This window comes from Rhinatrema bivittatum, chromosome 17, assembly GCF_901001135.1.
Source record: "Rhinatrema bivittatum chromosome 17, aRhiBiv1.1, whole genome shotgun sequence".
NCBI lineage: Eukaryota > Metazoa > Chordata > Amphibia > Gymnophiona > Rhinatrematidae > Rhinatrema > Rhinatrema bivittatum.
Genome location: NC_042631.1, coordinates 7,207,621 through 7,215,808, shown reverse-complemented (window position 1 = coordinate 7,215,808; position 8,188 = coordinate 7,207,621).

Below are 8,188 nucleotides of genomic sequence, written 5' to 3'. Positions count from 1 at the left end.
TTTGGAATGACAAAGGTTGAACGGCTGTCCTGGCTGAAAAGAGACTGCATTTTTCCCACTGTTTCAATTAGTGAGAAATCGAATTATTTTGTAAGGATGGTCTTAATATCTTTTTAAAATTTGCACCTTGTTTTGTTTTTTTCAATTATTGTTCATCGTTATCTAATATTTTCCCATTTGGTCCAGAATTGGCAGTTTGCTGACTAGGGTACGTTAGAACTGTGCAGCTTTAAACAGAGAAATGGCAAAGCACTTTGCTATATCCAACCCATCCTGTAGCACCATAGTTCCTGTCTAAAGTATTATGGTCGGTAGAATTAATAAAACGTAGAACCTCCTATTTTCTCCAAATTCTCTATAATTGAATTATGTGTTTATTTGCTCTGTGGATTGAGGAAAGTGGCTCATTTCCTAGACTCATTCCCCAACGCCGGAGAGCTCAAAGTGTGCCATGTAATTCAATTATAGGAAGCAGTTTTAAAAATATCATGCGCTAGGAATATTCACAGCCAAGCAAGTTGTTTACTTTCCCCAATAAATGTTTGTACAGCTCCTTCTTACTCCCATCAGTAAGGAGAACAAGGAGTGCCCTGATCTAGGCTATTTCTCCCTCAGTTTTAGCAAATCCCTTGGTGCAGCTCATGTCTGTGTGAGTCACTGCTGGCCTGGGGCTAGGAGAGGAGGTGGGACCCAGCTTCGGGAACCACACCCAGCAGAAGGCCGCCTAATCTTTGACGGGCAGGTTGCAGCAGCTTCTCCAAATGCATCCAATACAATGCAAATAATGATTTTTGTTTAGGTGCCAAATGATAGCCTGTTAAACAAATAATGTGTGTGTGTTATATTTTCTGAATTGTGGCTTTGGATTAAATGTCCTTTTCTTTTAACTCATGAAATGGCATTGGTTGAAATTTCAGGGAAAGTGCCATACCGATTGCTATGTGCCCTGGCTTCGCTCATAAAACTGTGCTAATTGGTATAAGCTGAATGTGTTAATTATAATCAAAATCTTAGGGATAAAAAAAAAAAGCTCTGTTCTATGCGTTATCGATGTAAATAAAAAGCTGGTTTTGTTTATGGAGTTTCTTCTTTGTGTTACCTGCTGTGGACATCTGCAGCCACCTACCTCGTTCCCATAATAATAAGCTCTCCACAGCATGGCATATGGCATCTTCCTTTTATACTCGAGACGTGCTCTGACTCATAGCAAGTCTTTTAAAAATAGCTTCCAATGTGTATTTATTAAATTCCCTATCAACACCACCGTTCTTAGCCCACAGGTTTCACGAGCTTGGGTCGGTGTTCCCATGCATCCGGTTCCCAGATGCTTTTGAATCCAGTTTTTTTTGCCAAGTTTGATTCTTTGAGTCTATTGAGGGAAGCTTTCCATTTGCCCTCACTGAGATAATGAACAAATCCTTACTTAAAAGGGCAAACTCCCCCCCCCCTCCCCCCAAAGGTAAGACCAGTTACAGAGTGCTACCATAGCCCTTTACAGAATTGATTGCAAAGCTGTGATTCAAACGATTTCAAGAACTCATGTTAAAAATAGTAATCTATTTTGCAGGATGCATTTAATTAAAAAGCGGTACTGGGAGGGTGCCCGAGGACTAGCACCTGTCTGAATCTGAGGCAGGCAAGCCCAGATTTGTACTCAGTGTCCCATGCGCTGCAATATGAAAGCAAAGTGTAGAGAATGTTCCTTGCCGGAGTTGCAGCTGCCAGCACGGGAAAGTACGCTAATCATGGTATGGACTGCATGAGATCATGTCTTCTCCTGATTCTGAAGGTTTCCTTCCTTCCAAATATGCACAAAATCTTTGTAAAAGGATGGGGAAAACAAACAGACACTGTATCTCAGCATGTTCTCTACAGGTCATCAAGCTAACAGTGAAAATGTTACAAAGCCAAGGGCAACCCCATCTTTGGAATAAATGTAGACTCCCCAATAGCCGCTCATGATCTAGAGCTGCTCCTGCCACCATTTACAGCTGCTGTCAGAATATATTGCTGCCATGCTCCTCGTTTCAGCAAGCTCCACCCGTAATACCATCTGGTGCCTTATTTCAGAAGAAAGACTTCAAGAGGCAAGGAGACAAGTGGCAAAGACACACAGATGCTAGTAGGAAAGAGAACATGATGGGATGGGATGACGCCAGTAGCCCCCGTCACATGGTAAGGGCAAAGGGCCACTGGTACCATTATGGATTTTGACAGCCCATGCCCTGGAGTGAGAGATTGCTCCTGGGACCCCCGTTGGACCACCAGGTACTTTGGGTGAATCTTGGGGGGGGGGGTGGGGCTTTATATTTAATGAAATTTGAAGGGTTGGGACTGTTTTTTTTTTAATGAAATTTTGACAAAGAAAAAAACTGCGCACAATTATACTACGCCTGTATCAATCCAGCCAGATTTTTTTTACCTTATTTTCTGGCATAAATTTCTCGACTTATACACTAGTGTATATATGGTATGCTTAGGCCTTGCCTCTACTTGTCAAACTGAAGGCCTGATTTATACTATCAAGTGTCCCTGAGAAACATTTTTCATCGGGAAGAGTACCCGTATGGTACAACATGGCTGTCTGACTGCTGCGCTTAGGTTGCACTGTTTACAACATGGGCGTGCCTTTGAAGATCTAAGTTTTTGCGTGAGCGACACACCACCTTGTAGCTGGCCTGGGGGTGATTTCTCCAGACACCTTTTACGAGTTGAACAACGATGGATCTATTGTTTACAAACTTTAACACCATCTGGTCTGAATACAGATTTGGGCTTTTCTGTGTTTTATGATCATTTCAGTCTGTTTTATGCAGTTGTTTTAGGTTCTCTGCTGCTGTTAGGTTTTTTTTTATTTGTTTGTTTAGGATGCCCAGATGACTTCACGTCCTAGATTGGATCTTCATAAAGGATTGCTCATGGTTGAGTCAGGACACCTCTTTCTTTAACATATGGAGATCTGCTAATCCAGCTAGAGTGATCGTTCCAGATGACTTTCCATTTAAGATAAGTCCCCCTGATGCAGGAGATCCAAAATACCAACTGACAAGAGGGTTTTGGTTCAATTATGTCAATGTGCTCTTTTCTTATTTGTACCTTGTAGGGATTTTTTTTTAGCTGCAATTTAAAAAACTATATTAATGTGATTGTGCTCCAGCACATATGGCACCCTTGGTGGATGATAGAGTCAGCTGGGTAACCCCTTCTTTAAGATCTTACACTTTCAGCTGACTTGCTGACACCCCATCTTGTGCTTCAAATAGTTGTGTTCAATGGTGGTTTTCTGTGATCGCCCTTACTAATTTGGTTGGTACTGTGTCTCTTGATAGGTGGTTAGGTTAGCCAGAGCATGTTACAGGGATAACATCAGAAAGCAATGTTTTTCTTACTGCGTGAGATTACGGTGGCATAATCTGCCTCTGCTAAAAGCAAGCTGCCTTTGATGCTGCAATCCACTGCCCTGCAGGTAGCCCACTATCTTTTCCTTCAACTAGTCTTGCTCAAAATTCCCCCCACCAAGGTAAAGCTAGCTCGTGTGTTTCCAGCTTTTTCTCTGTTACAATGTCTCATAGAACCATGGGATGAAATCAAGACCGTGCCCCCTACTCGTAAATGATTTGATTATAATAGCACTGAGCATCAGACTCGGCCGTTTTCTGGTTAAGGCTTCAGTCGCAGGTGCTAGAGTGGTGTATATTTGGTCCTATTTCTACATCTCAATGTACCTCTTGTGTAAGGATTACATTTTCCACAAACAGAAAAGCAACTGCACCTGCAATTTTTTTAAAATTGTAGGGGTTTTTTTTTTTTTGCAGATTTTGTGAAAGCCTTAACTTTGACCTTTATTCTGCTCTTGGACGCAAGGGTTTATATGCCATGATGTGCTGCATCTGCAATTAAACTCTTAACACACCCACTTTCAAAAAAAAACTGAAAACATGGCTCTTCCAGCAAGCTTACCACACATCACCTCCCATTACATAAATCCTTACTGATTAAATAAGTGATTCTCCTAGAATCTGATACGCGACTTATGATTTATTTCTCGGATTACGTTGTATGCCTATCGATTTTGTACTTTGACTCGGCTATTTATGTACTTATCTTTTGTATATAGTTTTGGTGATATGTATATAGTGATTTTGCTGTTCTCAATTTTATGTAAGGGCCCTGCCCAAAAGTTAACCTGTTTGCAATGTTATATGTAAGGGTTCTGCCCAATGGTTCCTGTTTAACTGTAAACCGATACGATGTGTGAACGGTTATCGGTATAAAAAAGACATTAAATAAATAAATAAATAAATAAATAGGGCAAGGGATTAGATGGAAAACAAGAAAACACAAAGACAGAAAGAGGTTGCGCACAATGAGACGCAGTTACGTGTAAACATGGCAGAGCTTCAGGACCAGGTTTTTTTATACCTTTTGCTGCACAATGTACACCTGAGCTGCCACAGGAAAATGGGGGCAAGAGGCCTTGGGTAAACTTCATTCTCTAGTACAATCCCAGAAGCCCTGGCATACTCTGTAATTTCATTAAAGGATGGGTTTCTCTTCAGGAGAGCATCACCCGTAAAAAGCAAACCAAGAGAGGCAACTTCTGGTAGAAAGTGAGAAAGTAACTTCAAAGAAAACTGAAGGACATTGTGAGCCAGAAAAACACAAAACGGGATCAGTCATAAGATGATGGGAAGCAGAAAAACAGAGTTGTTATCCATGCGCGCTGTGGTTCCTTGAGTTATGGCTCTGAACTTCCCTTTTATATCCTGACCGAAACGAAGTACCATTCCCCCAAAAAATAATGGATGAAGATTGGGACTCATTTCACAACCAGGCTGGCTCCCCTGCTTCTTAACATCTTTTATTTTACACTGAGCTGTGTTCTTAGTCTCAAAATATACTTTGGAAATGCTGAAATCCTCTCCCGACCGAATACCTAGCAGCTAATCCTAGGCTTTCATGTGACTTTGAACCAGCCGACTTTTTTTTTTAATAGCCAATTCACACCTTAGAGTTCTGTGATTTGTAATTCTGTTATTTTAATTAGAAAAATATCACCGTATAGTCTACAAAAAAGTAAAAAAAAACAAAACCCCAGAAAAAGTGAAAAATACCTAGGTCAGTAAGTAGCCATCAGTCACTACACGTTTTCATTGTGCCCTCTGTCCCTTTCTCCCACGTACATCAGCACAACAGGACCAGAGAGTTACGAACAAACATTTATTAATATGTACATAAAAGATACAACACTTAGTGAAATCTTTTATTCCATTTTTTCACCAATTAGTTCAGTAATATACAAAGAAACTCTTGTTTTATTCATGAAAGTTACAGAAAATCATTAAAAATAAACCCTGTTCAGAAGAAAAATTCATCTATAGCGCACTAGAAAAGAGACCCTACTGGAAGAGCATTTTCTACTCCATAACAAACTTCCTGGAAGGACCCAGCTGGAGCAGAGGGGTTACCTTCAGTCTTTAGAGAGAGATGTGCCTGCAATATATACCTTTATGTTCCAATGGAACGTGTACACCTAAAGTTCATATTATATTTTTTTAATTTTGTTACAGTACATACAAAATTCAAGGATCACATAATCTGTGCTTTGATCCTTCATTTAATGTTAAATAGCAGTATTAAGAAGCTTATCTGTAATGCTCCCAGAGGAATGAGTTAATGGTTTGCTCTGTCTTGTAGTTGGCTTGGGGTGATTTATGAGCCTGGTGAGAGCTTCTCTTTCATTTGGTGCTGGTGTAGGGCCTGGATTTGAAAGGCTACTCTACACTTAACTTGAAAGGGACTCCACTCGGACACTATTAATCAGCATTCTCTCAAGGGTCAACATAAGCATTGTGCAATATAACAATCTGAGGCCTCCTACCCATGAGGCCAATGGAAGCAGCTTTGTTCCCTTGTTGGGAGGGTCACGTCATCACAGAGGTTCCCCTTCAAAGGAGCTCGGGAAGCTCCTCACCAGCACAAGAATGTCTGACAGTGGGTGAGAGAAATCAAGACTCGCTGAGACTGAATAGTCCCTGCAATGTAAAGCGGTTGGAATGTACGTTCTCTAGCTTTACCATTGTAACGTCCTACGGCGACAAAGGCCTCTCTGCCTTCCATCAGAATTATTTTTCATAGGCACTGAAGATTAGTTTAAATTGTAAGGGAGTCCTTCACACCTATTTACGTTTTTTCTTTTTAATTAAAATACTGAGGGTGTTTGTGCTTTTCTTGTTTTTTATATGTGCTTTTTTTTCACAAACTTAATTGTACAGGATTTAAAGGCCAGATCTACTAAAGGGTTTTCCCGTTTTTTTGTGCCTATGGGAAAACTGGTTGGTTCATCTGGCTGTGTAAATGGATATCCATTCTCAATCAGGAGCCATGTACACGTTTGAGCTGTGCATATTTAAAAGTAGTAAGAAGGACAAGGATGATCCTGGGATAAATATCTTACCGGAGCTGTGCGGAGTATACTCTATTTATTTATTTAATATTCTTATTAGCCACCCAAAAACATTTTTTTATTGGGGGTGTTCAACCTGTGCAGTCACACAGAGCATCCTCACTGCGGGGACACGGTGGTGGCTTTGAAGGGATTCCACCAACCACCGTGCACCAGAAGAGACCTCCAGCCGTGGAAAGCAGTGTGCCATTACCCACTGCTCTTAGGGGGTAGGACCACTCCCAGTGCTCTCACAGGCACTGAAGCTGGCCCTGGACTGCACATTTCCATTAACAGCACTCTCCCACTGGAGTCTGAATCTGTGTATGGACAGCAGCAAGCCCCTATCTTGGCAAAGGTACCAGCTGGTGTATATGGGAAATAGGGATAGTGGGAGGCGCAGGCGAATGATAAAGCTGCAGTCTTTCCTTGGGGGTATTTGTGCTACTTCCTTACCACAATTTTAGCATGCCAAGTTCACGGACTAAACTTGTCACATACCTGCTTCTTAGTCAATCAAAATGTACGGCCTCGGACATCATTCACACCACATAGCAAGACTGTGACCACACTTGTTAAGCCACGGACAGGCCACAAACATTGCCAGTTATTTGCAAACAGTGATTCTATTTACAACAGGTTGGCTGCATATATCATTTTCAACAATATCATTAGCAATATGATATTCATGTTTAGATTTAGTACAACACAATCAGTACAAATAATTGTTACCCAGTAAGTAAAATTATGCCACCAAAAAGATCTCTGCATTAAAAAACAAAATTGTAAGAATGTCCAATGCATCTCAATCAACAGCAAAAACACATCTATTATATACCATTTCACTGAAATTACACATAGGTACCTCTATTATATCTACACCAAGTGCAGAGAGGCACTTCATGCTTGCAAAAAAGTCAAAATTTGCATTTAAAAAGGACTTCATGCACTTGCTACAACTATCAATACTTCAGATAACCAACTGCTATAATAATATATTCCAGTTAGGAGAATACCTGATATGCTCAATTTAACAATAGCTGGAAAATGCAAAATTTAGAAATTGTAATATAACTTATAGCACCTACCATGGAGTATTTGTCCAATGACTAAAGGCCGCAGTTTTACCAAAGCTTCGCCCAGTCCTATTCCTATGTCAAAACTCATTTACCAATAAGGCCTATAGTGTTTTTCTTTCTGGCAACCACTGCAATATATATGTCTTGTGCTGCAAGGTGAATTTTGAAAAGCTAAAAGAGGCGCTCTCTTGTGATTTTGGGTCTTGGCAATGGTCAAAATTAATTTTTTTTTTTTTTTTTTTTGCATGTCAGAAAAAGGAAATAGAACACACATTCCTGCTCCCAGCCCTCACTCGTTCTTTCCATTGAGCTTCTCCAGCCACCATTCCAGAGACGCAGGGTAGCAAACAGTGCCAGTCACTGGAAGAGGTAGCAGCCCATTGCATCTCATGACCAGGGATCGAGGAGGACTCTGCCCCCTCCTGCCCTGTGCAGCTCTCAGCAGCCCTGGCCTGCCAGCACCTTACAGCACTTGGCAATACCGACTGACAAGGTGGTCCGGTTCCATGGTAGGACTAGGAAACCCTTGCAGTGCCGTGAGGACTATTGCATTAGCAGAAAGGTAGTTTTTAAAGTACAGATTCAGATGACAATTTAAAACACTGTTTGTGCTACTGGGGCCATATTTTTGGAAAGTCCTAGCGACCAATCAGATCTCGTAGCA